The sequence below is a fragment of the Abrus precatorius genome, unplaced genomic scaffold, assembly GCF_003935025.1.
Source record: "Abrus precatorius isolate BTA unplaced genomic scaffold, Abrus_2018 Scaffold10, whole genome shotgun sequence".
NCBI lineage: Eukaryota > Viridiplantae > Streptophyta > Magnoliopsida > Fabales > Fabaceae > Abrus > Abrus precatorius.
Window position 1 is genome coordinate 20,072,450 of NW_020874292.1, and position 18,041 is coordinate 20,090,490.

The following is an 18,041-nucleotide window of genomic DNA, read 5'->3' on the forward strand; positions in this document are numbered from 1 at the left end:
GCCCAGGAACCATGCGCGTTAACACTCTCACCACTGAGAGTAGCCACATCTAGTTGCGCGTTAACACTCTGCCCACTGAAAGTGCATACGCACAAGGTAAAAGTTTTGAAAACACATGCGCATGGACACTCTGATCACTGAAAGTGTTCACGTAAAATAACAGAATTTTGAAAATCACTTTTAAAGCATCAACTTTGGATGATTTCAATTCCCACCTTGACTGTAGAAGCTTCTAGAAGACTTTTCATGTTATAATTCTCAGAGATTAAATTGAAGAAGTGAAAAAGGTAAAAAAAAAGAATATAAATAAAAGTTAAGAGTTTAGATTAGGGGACTTTTGTTCATTTTTGTTATTTTTTACTTTCTAACTGTTTTAACTTCCAAGGGAAGTCAGAGAGAGGGATTGGGAGCGACTTTCAAGCTTCATTGTTAGAGGAATCATGGTGAAGATTGGGTCTTAGAAAATGTTGTTCTGCTTCTTCTTTTCTTTTTCTCTTACCTCCCCTTCTTCCATTGTAATGTTGTTCTAAACCTTTTTGGTTAGTGATTTATGAATCCAGATTTGATATTGTGATATAATTTTAGATTTGAATCTTGAGATTTTAATTGAATTGACTATATAATTATGTTCTTAATGCAGTTGTGAACTAATCGTTCATTCAATTGAACTTAGAGGAATCTTTATAAATGGAAATTGGGTTTATTTTTCATATCTGAATCATATGCCTAGGTTATTGAGATCTTAGGAATAAGTATTATAATCTAGTAATCCTATAATTTTCAGAACTTAATGCAGTATTTGATTAAATATCACCTAAGGAATTAGGGAGGTTTAATTAGGTATTAGGATCAAAGAGGCAAAGAATTGTCCTTTGGTTAAAGAAGTGAAATTAATTATCAATCAATTAAAATTTGAAGAGTCCAGAACATGATTATATTACAATTGAAAATATGGTGAAGTGATTCCTAACTATTTTTCACATAGCATTTTCAATCTAAAATTTGTATTCTGTTTTACAGCATTTTATTACCTTTTATTATTCTTATTTCTCATCTCTTTACATGTTACAAATCTTCCAAATGAAATGCATGGCTCAACTAATTGTTAAATTGTGAAGTAATAATTGAAAATAAGATCCTTGTGGACAATACTTGGGACTCATATTGATTTCCAAAATTTTATTACTTGTTACAACTACCTAGTACACTTACTAGTTAGTATTCCTCTGAATTTTCGTAACAAGTTTTGGCGCCATTGCCCAGAATCTTTAACTGTCAATATCATTAGTAGTAAGAAGACAACCAGATTGAGTTGTTTGTTTTCTTTTTTCTTTTTTAAAATTCTGTTTTTATCAATTGAATTTCGTATTACATTTTCTGCTAGTTTTCTATATATCTTTATTGTCCAGCTCTGTATAAATTTTGTACCATTGTATTTTGTATAGTTATATGTTTAGATATTAGTTTTCTTTCTTAATTTCCTTTAGGATATTCTGCTAGTAATTTTTCTGCACTATACTGTTTTGTATTCTGATCATTTTTCAAGTGTTTTTGTTGTGTTTAGTTTTTCTTTTTGTTATATGCGTGGGAAAAATAAAAATAAGACTACTCTTGTGTTTGATCCGGACATAGACAGAACATTAAGAAGGCTGAGAAACGAATTAAGAGCAGGAAATTCAGCAAGCAAAGAGACATAATTGGAATATACTCCATATACTTCTAAATTGGAAGAACTTCAAATTCCTTCTCCTACACCACTAACACCTCAAGAGAAGATAATGGCTGAATAGAACATGAGAACTTTAGGGGATTATCCAGTACCTAACATACATGGATACAACTCCTCTATAGTTAGAGCAACCATACAAGCCAATTATTTTGAAATAAAACCAGCTTTCCTTCATGTAGTTCAGCAAGATCAATTTTCTGGTTCAATTTCGGATGACCCTCACTTACATATCTCTAACTTTTTGTAGCTTTGTGACACAATAAGGATAAATGGAATCAGCGAGGATGCAATTAGATTGAGACTATTTCCATTTTCCTTAAGAGATAAAGCAAAGTGTTGGCTACAATCTCAACCATAAGGAAGCATAACCACTTAGGCAGACCTTGTCAATAAATTCCTTACCAAGTATTTTTCACCATCTAAAGATGTCAAATTAAGAGGAGAGATTAAATCATTTGTGCAGCAAGAAGGAGAATCTTTAGATGGAGCTTGGGAAAGATATAGAGTTATCAAGGAAGTGTCCACACTATTGCATACCATAATGGATGCAGTTGGAAACTTTCTATAATGGAATGAGTCTAGCTACTAGTACTATGCTTAATGCAGCTGCGAGAGGATCATTGAATACAAAATCATTGGAGAAAGCTCAACAGATTATAAAGATGATTGCTTCAACAATGTATCAAAATTCTAATTCTAGACTCTACAAGGAGTGGAGGATATAAAGCTAAAATTCTTGAGACTTTCCTTGCGCAAAACCAGCTGCAAAACTAAGTGTTCTCTAAGCAAACTGCTGTACTAACTCAACAAATAAGAAATTTACAAGCTGCTCCAATTCATAACATACAACTTAGTTATGATTTTTGTAAAGGAAATCATGCTAATGGTGCATTTGATGCACCTACAAATGAACCTCAAGAGCAAATTAAATATATGAGAAATTTTCAGAGATAACAACCTTTATTTGCACCTGATTTTCAGTACTCTAATAGCAGTATTATAATTGGAATTCTCAAAATTCTGCTGCAAAGAATTCTAATTCTGTTCTACCTTTTTCTAGTGCAGGTCCAGCAACACAATAATCCTATATTCAAGGGAATCCAGCCACTCAACCTCAAAGGAATAAAAAAAATTCTCTAAGCCTATGACTGAAAGATTAAATGAAATGGAGGAAACCATGTTGCAATTTATGAAAGTGACCCAAACAAGCTTCAAGAATCAAGAATCTTCCATGAAAAAGCTTGAAACTCAAACTGGACAATTGGCTAAACAATTGTCCAGCAGAGAAGAAGGGAGATTTCCTAGCAATATAGTTGTTAATCCGAAAGAACAATGTTAAGCTGTAATGACTAGGGGTGGAGCTATTGTGGGGAGTCCCAAACCTACCAAAAAGAGAGGAAATAATTTGTTGCATAGGAGAAGTTAAAATCTGACTTGGATGAAGGAAAATTTACCTTGCTAAAAAGAGAAAATTCAGAAAAAGAAAGTTCTCCAAAGGTTGTAAAAAAGACAAAGAGACAAATACTTGAAGAATCAAATTAGCCTATTGATGAGGAGAAATACAAAAGACTTCCTTACCCTCAAAGAATGTCAAATCCAAAACAAGAAAAGCAATTCGAGAGGTTTCTAGATGTCTTCAAGAAACTTTAAATAAATATTCCTTTTGCTGAAGCACTTGAGCAAATAGCTTTCTATGCTAAATTCATGAAGGAGATGTTATCTAAGAAGAGAAAACTTGAAAATGATAAAACAGTCCCTTTAACTGAAAAATGTAGTGCTATTTTACAAAGGAAGTTTCCTTAAAAATTAAAGGATCCAGGTTCTTTTAGCATTCCATGTTACATTAGAAATTGTACCGTGGGGAAAGTTCTATGTGATCTTGGGGCCAACATTAATCTCATGCCTCTTGCTATCATGAAGAGACTTGGAATAAAGGAAGTCAAGTCTACTAGCATAACTTTACAACTTGTAGACAAATCTTACACATATCCTTATGGTATTGTAGAGGATTTGCAAGTTAAGATTGACAATTTTTCTTTCCCTGTTGATTTTGTAATTTTGGATATGGAAGTGGATGCCGACATTCCTTTCATTTTAGGCAAACCATTCTTAGTCACAAGGATAGCTTTGATTGATGTTCAAAAGAGAGAGCTAATGTTGAAAGTGCAGGATGAAAAGGTTATTTGCAATGTATTTGAGGCACTCAAACATCCTAACGATGATGTTACCTGCATGAGGGTTAATATTCTAAACTCTATTACTTTTCCTCATTTTATTGATAATGCTGATGAGGCTTCATTGTTAAGGGAGACAATAGCTGTAGGGAATCATTCTGCTACTGTAAAAAAAGAAGAATGTAACACCTTAAATTTTAAATTCAAATATCAAATTTCATAAAATGGGAAAAATAAAATTTCATCTAAAATGGTTTTTCCCATATATAATTTATTAAAATATCTCAAAATAAGGATGGGTTACAACTTGTATCAAATCATTGCTATAGGATTAATTCAATTACATCAGAGTTCAAATAAATTTCTAATCCTATAGCAATTTCATCCACTACTTCACTAAGCACGGTGCTGATCGTCTTAGTCACCTGAAAAATAAATATAAGAGTGAGTACTCTACACTATCCAATACATACACATAAACATAGAGACTCACCTTGCACACTCACATGTATTCTATTCAAGTATTAACAATTATAAACAACACTCATCATACATTCCATTTTAATTTATAATTGGTGTGCTCATTGTACCAACGTCTCACACACACGTGTGCCCATTGCACATAGTCACGCTTACTATGGCACTATGATCATAGTTTTACACCATGGATGGTTGTCGGTTACCCCCGTATCATGGATACCACATGTGCGATCATGCGTCACTTGGCAAAGGTGTTGGTCAGAGGTCTAAGTCAGGAGGAGATTGTATGACCCGTGGTGCATCCCACGCTCACTGTTGATGTCACCACTACTCTCTCTTTCCCAAGATATTTCTACCGCCCCCATCTTTCACACCTCCAGTGTATCGCTGAACCATTCATAGCACATTCATAACTTGTAACATCCTATGCTTTGTGTCATGCTTGTAGTATATTAATGAGAAAAATATGTAGCACTTTGTGAGCAGAAAGAAACCGTGTATGTACAGTAACCCCTAATGTCAACAGTGACATAATGCTGATGTCATCAGTGACATCATCGCTTATGTCATCGGTGATCTCACGCTGACATCATCAGTGACATCATGCTGACATCATCGCTTATGTCATCGGTGATCTCACGCTGACATCATCGCATACATCATCGGTGATATCATGCTGATGTCATCGCTAACATCACATTGACGCTGACATCTTCAAAAAAAATTTCTATAAATAGGGGGGCTTCACATGAAATTTTCATTCCCACCCAAGGTTCTCGAAGGTTCTAAGGTCATATCTCGCCATTTTCTCCCATACTAAACCTCCTAAACTTAGATTTCTCTTCAGATTTGTGATTCTACGTCCATTCTAAAGGATTTCAAGTAAGTTTCTCTAAGTTTGAAGTTAGATTTACCGTTCGTTTCTCTTCTTCTTCTTTTTCTTATAGATATTCATGATGTTCTTAGGAAAAACTTTGTTCTAGAGTTAAAATCTTCAGTTAAATCCTTGCAAAAGCTCTGTTTTGAGGTAAGGGGGCTCTACTTTATCATTTTGTTATGTTTATTACTTGTATTCTCATAGATCTTGTCATGTATGTGATTATATGTGGAATAATCCTTGTTTTATGAAAAATAATCGGTAAAAAGTGAGAATAATTGATTATTTATGTGATTTTGTAATGAATACATGGTGAAAATGTGATATTATGTTCAAATAGGGCATGATAAGGTATATTGAGGATGGTTGATATGATTATATGATTTTGTGATATAAAATATACGAAAAGATGGATGTTTCATGTTTGAATATATTGTGTTTCATGTAAAAATGATGTGTATTGTGAATATGACATGGTTTGATGTATATGATGAAAAGTATGTGGAAATATAATGAAAAATATGTGTAAACATGATAAATGGCATATGTGAATATGCTCGAAAGAGTAAGAGATGGAAAAAGATATGATGTAAATAGTTACAGAGATACACTGGGGAAGTGAAAGATGGAGACGATATGGGATATCTTGGGAAAATGCAGGGTGGTGAGTAACATTCGGGATTGTGCACGGAATATTATGTTTGAATGCACCACATGGCCACACACTCATTTCTCGACTTAACTCCTGACCATTACCTTTGCTAAGGGGTCATCTATTGCATGTGTTGTATCCGTATTGCATTGGGCCATCCGGCGACTATTTACATGGATGTGTAAGACCTCGGGATAGAGGCATCAGATAACTGTGGCCACAGGGCACGGTAAGCGCGGATGAAAGTAAAAGAAATTGTGAATCTATGGAATATAATCTGTGTTGAGATGAGAATATGCTATATATGACACTGTGATATGTAATACCATGATGTTTTCTTTAATCGTGATAAGATGTGTGTGATGAATATGTGTTATGTATGAGTGGTAGGGTAGAGACTCACCCTTACACAACATTTTTCAGGAAACCAGGATGAATAGTATCAGGCTCACAGTGCATGGATGGATGAGAACTGCTATAGGACTTAGTTATTTTGAGTTATGTAATGAATATTTTCAGTTCTATAGCATTCTTTTGAAACAGTTATAAAACTACTATTTCTTTTTATTGCTGATGAAAATTCTAGAATCTTTGTTTTTCTAAAGTACTTATGAATTAATGAAATTTTACTCTATGAACCTTATATCATTTCCATGTCTGTTTCTATTTAGAGAGTTTTTGAAAGAAAAAAAAAATTACTCTACTATTTAACTTTTTATGAAAATTTATTATATATTGAGAAAAGAAATATAAGGCGTTACACAACCACATTTAACATGCCTCATTCACACACATTTCAATTGCACATAATATTCATGTTCGTACACGACACACAGACCCACATTCATTCACAGCACACGGCACACAGGCCTATATTCATTCACAGCACACAGGCTCACATTCATTCACAACACACTTAAGCATTAAATCCTCATCAGACTTTACCACAATCAAATCACATTATTAAAACACCAATCAATGACATGTCACAGTACATAATCACTCATAATGGGCTTAACTATCTCATCACACATCACATTGTTTCCAAACACACAATAATTTTCATGAATACACATTTTCTACCGTCTATCTCAGCCACATTGCAATCTTTAGCAAAATAAATGGTAAATCAACACAATGAGATAGGGTAGAGTCCCTCCTTACGTCGAATGAAGACCTACGACATAATTCAACAATAAACGTGCTCCCCATACGGATTTCAAATTAAATAATATTGAAAATTTTAGGGCATTACAAAGAACACTTGAGAGAATATGTGCAGCAACTGGACATCTTCCCAATTGTTCCTTTTCCAGAAAATCCAGTAAGGGAAGAACTAAAAAATGAAGTAAAGGAAGAAAAGACTGAGAAACTAGAGCTGAAATAGTTGTTGTCTCACTTGAGATACTCTTTCTTAGACCAAGAACATGAAAATCCAGTGGTTATTAGCACTGATCTCAAAGGAGAAGAAGAAGAGTAATTTCTGAGAATTCTAAGAACCCGTAAGTCAACAATTGGTTGGCACATTTCAGATTTAAAAGGGATAAATCTAGCTTTTTGTGAGCATCAAATTCTATTTGAGGAGCATTTTAAACTAATAGTCAACCTCAAAGAAGATTAAATCCAACCATGAAAGAAGTGGTAGGAAAAGAAGTAATGAAGCTACTGGATGCAGGGATTATTTACCCAATTTTGGACAGCCAATGGGTTAGTCCAATCCAAGTTGTCCCTAAGAAAGGAGGGATGACTGTTGTGCCTAATGAAAAGAATAAATTAATTCCTACTAGAACTGTCACGGGCTGGCACAAGTGTATTGATTATCGAAAATTAAATAATACACCTAGAAAAGATCACTTTCCATTGCCATTTGCTGATCAAATGTTGGAAGGCTAGTTGGACATGCATTTTATTGTTTTCTTGATGGATATTCTAGCTACAATCAAATAGCAGTGGACCTTATGGATCAAGAGAAGACTGTATTTAAATGTCCATTTGAAAATTTTGCATATAGAAGAATGCCATTTGGATTGTGCAACACTCCCCCTACCTTTCGAAGATGTATGCTATCCTTTTTTTTTTATTTAGTAGAGAAAATTAGTGAAGCATTTATGGATGAATTCTCTATTTTTGGTAACTTTTTTTTATGATTGTTTAGCTAATTTGTCCATTATTTTGCAGAGATGTCAATATACTAACCTTGTTTTGAATTGTGAAAAGTGTCATTTCATGGTCCAAGAGGGAATTGTCCATGACCATAGAATTTTAGAAAAAGGAATGGAGGTGGATCAAGCAAAAATAGAAGTTATTAGTAAACTGCCTCCACTAATTAATGTTAAGGGAGTTAGGAGTTTCTTAGGTCATGAAGGCTTTTATAGGAGGTTTATTAAAGATTTTTCAAAAGTTGCAAAACCTCTTAGTGATTTACTTGTTAAAAATGTTGACTTTGTATTTGATGATTCTTGTTTGCATACATTTTTTGTTTTGAAAGAGAAACATATCTCTACACTTATTCTTAAAAAACCTGATTGTAATATACCTTTTGAATTAATATGTGATGCAAGTGATAGTGCAGTAAGTATTGTTCTCGGACAGAAAAGGATAGAAAATTACGTGTCATTTATTATTCCAACAAAGTCTTAAATTCTGCACAAGTAAATTACACAACTACTGACAAGAAACTCCTTGTCATTATGTTTGCTTTTGATAAATTTAGATCATATTTGATGGGATCATAAGTCATAGTCTATACTAACCATTCTGCACTTAAATATTTGTTGTCCAAACAGGATGCCAAGCCAAGATTATTGATATGGATTTTGCTATTGCAGGAGTTTGAATTGGAAATTTGAGATAAAAAGGGAAAGGAAAATGGGGTAGTTGACCATCTGTCCAGACTTCCATTGGACAGTTTAACCTCTAATTCCTTAGACATTAATGAAGAATTTCCAGATGAAAGACTATTTGTTGTGGAAGATCTGCCTTGCTTTGCTGATATTACAAACTTTAAGGCCACTCAACTCATTCCAAAGAAATTTACTTAGTAGCAAAGAAAATAAACAGCAAATTTTATGTGTGGGATGACATCCACTTTGTAATGGTATCAAAACTAAGCTAGATTCCTCAAATAAATATGCAATTTAGGGAGCAACCTAGGTCATTTCTCACAAGGATGCAAACGCACATTGTTTCAATATCAATTATGCAAAAAATGTTGTATGTTTGGGGGGGAGTTTTGTGATTAATTGAAACAAAAATTGAAGAGAATTAAATCGTGAACAACAAATGCAAATTGAATTAACAATGAAATGTAAATTGCGATGCAAGTAAAATCAATTACAATCAAACCAAAAATGAGATTAGAAACCAAGAATGAGAAATTGAGAATGAAAACCGAAAAACACAAACACACAATCCAAGATCTGGAACACAAACACAAGCGTGAATTGATTATACCAAATTGCTTAAATCTCTTATGCACAACAAATCGAATTATACTTGCTATGCAATCGCAAAATGTAAGGTCAGAAAATAAACTCAGAGCAATCAATCGATCTTCCAATTCTTGTTCGAGCAAGTGCAATCTAGAACTTGGTAACACAATTGAGAGCGAAATACGGAAGAAAACAACTCAAAATTGCAGAATTCTAAACATCTTTCAACCATAAAATGCAGAGCAAGATGCAATGAAATTCTAAAAGGTGCAAGAGAATGAGAGACTGGGTAAAAAAAATGAGAGGCTTCTTAGAAGCAGGAAAGTTTACAAAACTGAAAAACAAAAAAAAATAAACTAAGTATACTTTCAAATCAGCACCTGACCTCTTTAAATAGTAGTCCTAAATGAATAAAAATGAATAGGTCATGGCTGGGCCAAAAATAAATACAACAAAACCGTGAAAACAAAAGCAATACAAAAGTCAAGCTAAAAGTTTGAACTTCTAAAATTTGTAGAAATTAGCTCCAAACTCCAAACAATATGATCCATATGTCCAAATTGAAGCCCCAAAAGTAAGGAATCTAATGCAAAAAGAATCAAGCAAAACGGATATCTACAGAAAACGTTATGGCCAAATTAGGGAACAAAGGTCAAAATAGAAAACATGAACAAAAAAAAAGAGTATTTACAAAAGTTCCTAATTAATGTGAGAAATGCAAAAAAACACTAATGGAAGAAATAAGAAAATGAAAAGACATCTAAAGGATGCAATAAGACTATAAATGTGGAAACAAAATATGAGTCATCATGGGAAGACCCTAATTTGTCCAAAATTGGGGTGGATGGTCTACTTAGAAGGTGTATCCCACAAAGTGAACAAGTTGAGATATTGTAACATTGTCATAATTCAGACTATGGAGGCCACTATGGGAGTTCAAGAACTACTGTAAAAGTCTTGCAAACAAGATTTTTCTGGCCTACACTATTTAAAGATGCCAAGAACTATGTTGAGAGCAGTGATAAGTGCCAAAGGACGAGCAACATATCTAGGAAACATGAGCTGCCATTGATAAACATTTTGGAAGTGGAATTATTTGATGTATGGGGGATTGACTTCATAGGACCCTTTCCCACATCTTTCTCTCATGAATACATTCTTGTGGCAGTTGATTATGTTTCTAAGTGGGTGGAAGCCATTCCAACAAGGACAATGAAGCCAAGGTGGTAATTTCTTTTATAAGAAGGAATATCTTTGCTAGATTTGGAGTACCAAGATTTTTAATAAGTGTGGAGGTGCTCATTTCTATAACAAGCATCTTGAATCAATCTTAGCAAAGCATGGTGTAAAACACAAGGTTGCTACTCCTTACCATCCACAAACAAGTGGATAAGTTGAAGTGTCAAATAGAGAAATTAAAAAGATTCTGGAAAATAATAATGAATAATTCAAGGAAGGATTGGTCAAAGAAGTTAAATGACTCTATTGTGGGCATATCGAATTGCTTTTAAGACTCCAATTGGTATGTCACTTTACCAATTAGTCTTTGGAAAGGCATGTCATTTACCTTTAGAGCTGGAACATAGAGCTTATTAGGCCACTAACTGGTTGAATTTTGACTTGGCTAGTGCTGGAGAAAAGAGGATTTTACAGCAACATGAGCTGGAAGAATTCAGGCACCAGGCCTATGAAAATGCCAAATTGTATAAGGAAAGAACTAAGTGGATCCATGAAAAGTTCATTTTGAAAAGAGAGCTTAGACTTGGACAACAAGTTTTATTGTTTAATTCAAGACTGAAATTATTTCCAGGGAAGCTCAGATGAAGGTGGTCTGGACCTTTTCTAATCAAAGAAGTATCTCCCTTTGGAGCAATTTTAATTGGTGATCAAAAGACAGGGAGAAAGTTCAAGGTCAGTGGCCAAAGGTTGAAATTTTATCATGAAGAGACATTCACAAAGAACATCTCTTGTGTTAAGTTAGTTTCTCTTGAATGAGAAACATGAGGCATTAAGCTAGTGACGTTAAAAGAGCGCTTGTGAGAGGCAACTCACATTTCAAACCCTTACTCTTGCTAGAATCTAGTTTAGAAATTTTTACTTTTGGTTATTTTTGAATTTTAAAATTTTGCATTTTCTGAATTTTTAGTTTGGATATAGTGGTTAATTTTGACTTTTCATAGTGATAATGAACTACAATTTGGATTTTGATATTTGCAGGCTTTAGCTTAAGTAAGAACAAAGTGATGAAGATGTGTTTTGAGTGATGTTAATCAAATGAGTAATTACTTTGAGCAAGAAGAGTTGAGGCGGAGAAGGTGTTTTCTGAGTTTGATCATTTAAGTGGACACTTTAAGTGCATAAAGTGTCTATGCAGAAGTCCATTACTTTTGAATTTTGCAGTGAAGCTTACGCGTTAACACTCTCATTACATGAAGTGTTAACGCACAATTGATTTACACTGGGCATTACCACTCTGGTTGCTCATAGTGAAAACACACAAAGGTTTTGAAGGAATCTCTGCAATGGACTTTGCATGTGGACACTCTCGTTACATAAAGTGTTAACGCGCACATATATACTTTGTGCATTATTACTCTGGTTGCTCATAGCGAACACGCACACCTGAATTAAGCTTTTGCGTGGCTACTCTCGCCACTGATAGTGAACACGCGCGCAGAACAGAAATTTTAAGTCTCAACTTCAATCACTTGAAGTAATCACGTGAACGGCACACTTCATTTTAAGTGGTAACTCTATTTGCATAGAGTAAGTACACACATGTTATATTTTATTAAATTTTTTTCAAAGTGCTTACTTTCCCTAATTAAAGTGATTACTTACTCTGCGTATCTATTTAAACCCCTCAGAGTAACAATGCACTGTTTCAAACCCTAAAACTCCAAAACCCTAACTTTCAATCTTCGCTTTCTTGCTCACTGTTGATCACATTCTTGTTAATTATCTGTTTTACCATCATTTGCAAGTGAGACTACATCATTTCTGCACTCTAATTCCAAGTATGATTGAAGGTTGAAAAAGTTAATTCTATGCTAAAATTGTCATTTTTAATTAAGATTTGACGCTGCAATAGGGTTTTTAGTATGAACATGCTGCTGTGTTTTATGCTTGCATATGGGACTTGATTTTTGAGCAATTTATTGTGAGATTCCTGCATTTTAATGTTGGAAATTGCTTGAAATATGTCCTGCATAATTCTGAAATAATTTTGGATAGATCAATTGTGTAGATAAGATTTTCAAAGTGAATCTTATAAGTACTAATGTGATTTTTGGTGCTGTGATTACTTAATCATGACATTATGGATCATTATTTTGCTGCATTACACTGACTGGCTCTAAATTTCACATTTACCGTTGAGTTTTAATTTTGCACATGATTGATCATATTATTCTGTATTTAGCACATTGCACATGAAAATTAGGAGTTGAGTGATAAATCCACAATTTATAAATATTTTGTTTGGCTTTTTATATATTTTTAATAGAAAAATAGATTTAAAAATTGTAAATAACATAAAAATCTCATTTAGGTCAAATATTATAGCTTTCTTAATTTTTACCTTATTTACACTAATTTTTGTGAATATATTTTCCAATCTTGATCATTGATGAACGGAATATTTTCTCATTTGCAAAAAGATTTGTCGTCAACCTTCATCAAAATATGCAGAAAAATTTATGTAGTCTAGGATGCAAGCCTAGGTCGTCTCCCATGAATCATTGGACGAGTGACCAAATATCAAACATGTAGTGTGCAATGTATTTAGAAAGCAAGTAAAAGGGGGGTTTTGTGATTTCAAGTTCAATCAACTTAAGCAGAAAATTAAATTGCAAAGTTCAATCGATAAAATGTAGTAACCCCTAGTTCATTCATATAAACTCTATCCCTATTCCTCTCAAGATTTAATACTCTTCCTCTCCTCCCAGAATTAGGTTGATTTAACAAGCGAACATCAACCTTATGTTTTCATATGAATTAAGCAATCCAATGAACTCCAATCTCTTATTCCTTGATTACGCAATCTTGGAATTAAACAAGAATTAAGCAATTCAAATTTAGAATTTCCTTAAAATGAATTAGGGTTCATTACGCAATGCTCCCCTCATTCAACCATTAATTCGATTCAAGAGTTTGGGAGGAAGAAATTCATGGAAGAAAAAGATTTGCATTAACATTCAAAAACCAAGAATTCAAGAATCCATATGAACTCACTAGAGATTACAAGAAAATTAACCCTCTATGAGGATGGGTCTCACAAGTACAAAATGAAAGTAAAGAGAAATCAATAACATCAATACAAAAATCAAAGAGAAGTAAGGAGAAAATGTTAATCAAACCCTAGGTTGGACCCTTGGCTGTCACCCAAGGCCACCCTAGGCTCTCCAAGAGTATCCTAAAATTTGTGGTATATCTGAGAGAAAAAGTTCTGCAAAAGTCCCCCTACCCTAAATGGTAAAAATCCATATATAGAAAAGTTGACGCCTTCAGAGTAATTACTCTCGTTCACGACAGTGAACACTCTCGATCATAGTAATTACTATCATTTACAAGAGTAAACACGCGCGAGCATAGTGATTACTATCGTTCACAAGAGTAAACACGCGCAGGGTCCTGAACTCTGGGGCTCTCTGGAGTGTTTACTATCGTTTCTGAGAGTAAACACGCGTAGGTCTGGGTGCTTCCTTTGGTTCTGGAGTGATCACTATTGCTTCTGAAAGTGGTTACTCTGGCTTGCCCTCTGGATCTAGCTTGCTGTAGTGTCAACTTTCACTTCTGAAAGTGATCACTTTCAACTCAAAATTTCTCAAAGGCTAAAAATCCATGGAAAAAGTCTAGAAATTCCTGCACAATTATTCAAATGATCAAAATTGCAAACTATATCTATGTAAATTAATGTAAATTAACCAAAAATTAAGAAACCTATAATAGTTGGCCAACATGATGTTTTTATGTTATTTACACTTCCTAAGTTTACTTTTTCTATTAAGAAACATCAAAATGACAAGTAAAAATCCAATAAAAAGTGGATTCATCAATCATTTGAATAGTTGTGCAGGAAATTCCAGATAAATTCCATAGATTTTTGGCTCTTAAGAAAATATGAAGTGAGAGTAATCACTCTAAAGTACCATAGTAATCACTCTAGGGAGCCAATTCCAAAGGTTAGGCTAGAGTAACTACTTTCAGAAGCAACAGTGATCACTCCAAAGTTAAAGAAAACCACCATACTTGCGCGTAATCACTTTGTGAGTGATAGTAATCACTCCAGAAGGCCCTAGGTTGAAGGACCTTGCGCATAATCACTCTTATAAGTGAAAGTGATCACTCTAATGAAGTCCAAACTAGAACACTCTACGCGTGTTCACTCTTATAAGCGAGAGTAACTATGCGCATCCAAAGTGACTACTATTATACACAAGAGTGATCACTACAGAAAGAGGGAAGCCTAAGGAATGCTACGCGTGTTCACTCTTGTAAACAAGAGTGATCACTATGAAGTGGCGTTAGACTTAGTATATATAGATTTTTGGGAATTAGGTTAGACAACTTTTTTACACTTCTAGATATTTGCCATTTTGGGAATACTTGCAGAGCTTAGATCAGCCTTGGGTGACAGCCAAAGATCCAACCTAGGGTTTGATTCATATTTTTTCTTTACTTTCCTTTAATTTTTACATTAATGTTATTGAATTCTCATTGTTTTCACCTTGTATTTGTGAGACCTATCCTCATGGAGGACTAAATCCTTTGTAATCCTTAGTGAGTTCACTTGGATTCTTGAACTCCTAGGTTATGAATGTTAATGCAATTCCTTTTCCTTCATCAATTTCTTTTTTCCAATCCTTTGAATTGAATTAATGGTTGAATGAGGGGGACATTGCTTAATTAATCCTAATTCATTTTAATGAGATTCTTAACTTAGGTTGCTTAATTCTAAGTTAATTTCTGAGGTTGCATAATCTTGGAAAAAGGGGTTAGAGTCTATTGAATTTGCTTAAATCCGTATGGGGTTTCAAGGTTAATTCTCGCTTGTTGAATTAATCAAATTCAGAGGAAGAGGAAGAGTGTTAAATGTTGAGAGGAATAGGGATAGAATCACGTGAATGCACTAAGGATTGCTACACTTTATTGATTGCATTTTACCATTTTGTTTATTACTCCATTCATTGAATCTGTAAATCAAACAAACCTCCCTTTTTAATTGCTTTCATAGTGAATGTTTGTAACATGTTTAATGCACATTTTCAACTAAAGTCATTGAAGATAACCTAGGCTTGCATCCTAGACTACATAAAATTTTTGCATACTTTGATGAGGATTAGCGACAAATCTTTATATAAATCTGAGCGATCATCATTGAGCTGAGCATGAGAAGTCACTCTGCACTTGAACATAACTAGATATTGATGAATTTTACTTGAATTATAACTTGTTAATGGTTCACATAGTTTTAAGAAAGCATACTCTCTGTGTTTTTAGTTAGAAAAAATGTTGTAATTGTTGAAATATTTCCTGCGTATTTGGAGAAATTCTAAACTAATTCTCCCTATGTTTAAATTGTGATTTTAGTATAGAAAATAGCAAGCACACCAAGGAGAACTCCAAGGACTAAAAAGGGAAGATTTTCAGCTGGTCTTTCTTCAAGAACTATTCCTGACCATGGCCCAAGATTTAGAAGCATTACACATGAAAATTATTTCAAAGCCAACATCTTGAGGAGGATGATTGTGGCATGATCGAAATTTTGATTTGAAAGAGGGAGAACATCCTGAATTTTCTAAACAAATTCAAAAAAGAGGCTAGGAGATTTTCACATCTATTGCTGGGAAAGGGTTCAAGGATATTATTCAAGAATTTTATGCCAATGCTATTAGGACCAAAGGAGAACATCTACCCTATAACTATACTGTTGTTCGAGGCATTGGGAAATGTATGGATAAGGATTACACTAAAATCCTAGAACTACATGGGAAATGAATGCAAGAAATGAAGCTAAAAGCATTTCTACACCGAAGAATATTTTGACCAAAAACCTGTTGCCCTTTGCAAAAGTATAGAGTATTTTCATACTTAGTTCATTCATGTCGGTGATGCACAACTCAACCATTATTTTTAAGAGAGCTGAGCTCATTTTTGCCATTGTTAGTGACTTCTACATCAATGTGGGAGAAGTGATCAACAACAGCATCAAGGCAATTCTGAAAACAAAGAGAGATTCTTTAGCTTTTCCAGGATTAATCACTTTACTTTGTGAAGATGCAGGAGTTAATTTTGGAGAGTTCAAAGAAGAGATAAAGGCCCCTCCACCCATTACAATAGCTATGATCAAGGAGATCTATGCCACAACCCCAGTCACTGCTGCCTCACCTGTCCCTACAAAGTTCAAGAAGGATCCTTCTTTTAAAATCAAGACACAACTGCAAAAAATTTTGGACATACATGACTCTTTGGCTGAAAGACAAAATACTCTACATGAAAGCAATAAGGCTAGAGTTATGCTCTTGGAAAACATCATGATGAATATTAGTACGAAGTTGGGCATGTCTAAGGAGCAACTCTATGAGTCAGAGGTGGAAAATGCCCAATGCCTTAGAGCCACCACATTCAACAACCTTCCTCTATTCAACACTTACTTAAACAATCCTCCAAGAGTTAATTCGGATGAAAGTGATGAGAGTGAAGAAGACAGTGAAGAAGAAAATGAAGAAGAAGAGGAGAGTTCAGAAGAAGACGAAGAGGAATAGATTAGGAATTTAGTTTTAGCTATTTTTCCTTTCAAAACTTAGTTTATGTAATTTTTAGTACTTAGAAACTTTAAATTTTGCAATTTTAGCCAGTAATTTTTAGTTGTTCAAAATAATTTTAATACTTTTCAGTTATAATGAAGTACGATTTTCATTTGGTTTTATATTTTTGCATTCTAATTACTTTTTTTTATTAATTGATGGAAATTTTGGTGTTTTATTAATTCATTTGAAAAATTATGGAATATGCGGAGTTGCCACCAAAATTTTATTTATTTTTATAAGGATAAAATATTAGAAAAATCCTTAAGAGTTCCAAGATCGTGAATTGGTTACAAATAGAGAATGTATTAACACCCTTATTCGCCCATGAATGGTACATCAAGATTAAATAGCACAAATAATTTTAAATATAAACCCAAATATTTATTTATTTTTTCTTATTTTCTATTTTTTTTAAAATTTGGCCTAAGGTATAAGTTGTCACCGTTGTAGGCAAAAACAATACTTGAGATCTCAAAATAATTCTTAACCTCAAATCATATTTTATTTTAAAAACAAAATGATTTTATAAAAAGGAATTTTTATTTTTATTTGAAAGCTGACAAAGTCCTAATAACTTGAAAACAGATTTTTTATATTATATTTTATTATTATTTTTCATATTTTGTGTTTTTTTTAAAGATTTAATATCTAAAACTGACTTTCACAAAAAATAGAAAAAGACTTTATTTTTTATATTTCATTTTGAAAGATTTAACAACTTAAAAAATCAAAAATTATTTTATTTCATTTTTTTATATTTTACTAAAAATATTTTTTATTTTTTATGAATTTAATAAAAAAACTAATCTTTATATTTTATTTTAAGAAAAAAATTATAATTAATATGTTTAATTGAAAAATAATTTCTTTTTTTTTAAATTTTTTTT